This window comes from Leptonychotes weddellii, unplaced genomic scaffold (assembly GCF_054177405.1).
Source record: "Leptonychotes weddellii isolate Sample4059 unplaced genomic scaffold, ASM5417740v2 HiC_scaffold_41488, whole genome shotgun sequence".
NCBI classification, from domain to species: domain Eukaryota; kingdom Metazoa; phylum Chordata; class Mammalia; order Carnivora; family Phocidae; genus Leptonychotes; species Leptonychotes weddellii.
The window spans coordinates 1-929 of record NW_028008011.1 but is presented as its reverse complement, the minus strand read 5'-3'; the positions used below and the strand labels follow the sequence as shown (position 1 = coordinate 929).

Genomic DNA, 929 nt, shown 5'->3' with positions numbered 1-929 from the left:
AAAAGAAAGAAATACAGCAGTTATAACTTGGTGAAGCCCCCTCCTTTTAACTCACAAAAAAAAACCACACACAAAGGAAAAATAAAACCTACATGTTGGGACTAAAATGGGAGAAGGTGGTTAAGTCCCAAGATCATGCAATATTAAACAATGTCCCTTCCCACTCCCTGTATTCCACTCACATCTAAACCTTTCTTCTTAATCCAGGCCCGAAGCCCATCCACATTCCAGGAGCAGATCTTGAGAGTGGCCGATTTACCATTGGGGGAGGTTTTCTGATCTGGGGGGTCCTCATACAGGACCGGCCCCTCTCCTGCCTCTTTTTCGTTTTTCTTTGTTCCCACCTTACTCTTCTTGGCTTCTGGCTCTATAAAATAATATACATTTATAAAAAGTTGTCAGAAAGCAACTTTGATCCGATTTACTATAGACCCACTGAGAGCCTACAGTTGCTGCGACTTTACAAACTGCAAGAACAGAGTAGGTTCCCACTTCCCGTTCACCGAAGGAATCGGAAACACCCCCACGGCAGTCTCTAGGGAGAGGGGCTCATTTCGTTCTCTTACCAATCTTAGGTTCTTCCCCGTCTTCTGCCACAGCTCCCTTTTTCCCACGCTTCGGCATCACTGTAACGAACGCCCTCCTGAACTTGTACCACGTCGCCCACTGAAGCAGTATTTTTACCGCGTTACCTGCACACGAGAGGTCGTGAAACCAGCTAAGGCTGGGGAAAGACTCTTCCCTCGGGCGCCCCCGAACTAGGTACCACCTTTCAAACCATATTATCTCTGAACCCTTTCCCCGCCTCCAGGCACCACAGGCCCTCCAGCCCCTCACCCACAAAACTAGATCATTTCAGGGTGCCTTGAGCCGTCCTCGCGAGATCTGTCCTCCGGCCAATCGAGGGCCTTAATTTAGGCTTCTGACTT

General features: G+C 48.5%; 1 non-coding gene across 1 annotated transcript; it reads right to left on the bottom strand.

Moving 5' to 3' along the window:
- Positions 1–224: 224 nt before the first annotated feature.
- LOC102750699 (uncharacterized) lies at positions 225–923 on the bottom strand. Its single transcript, XR_014142350.1, has 2 exons — positions 567–923; positions 225–367 (listed from the first exon to the last, which is right to left on the bottom strand). It is a non-coding gene; the product is annotated as an uncharacterized LOC102750699 (transcript).
- Positions 924–929: the final 6 nt, after the last annotated feature.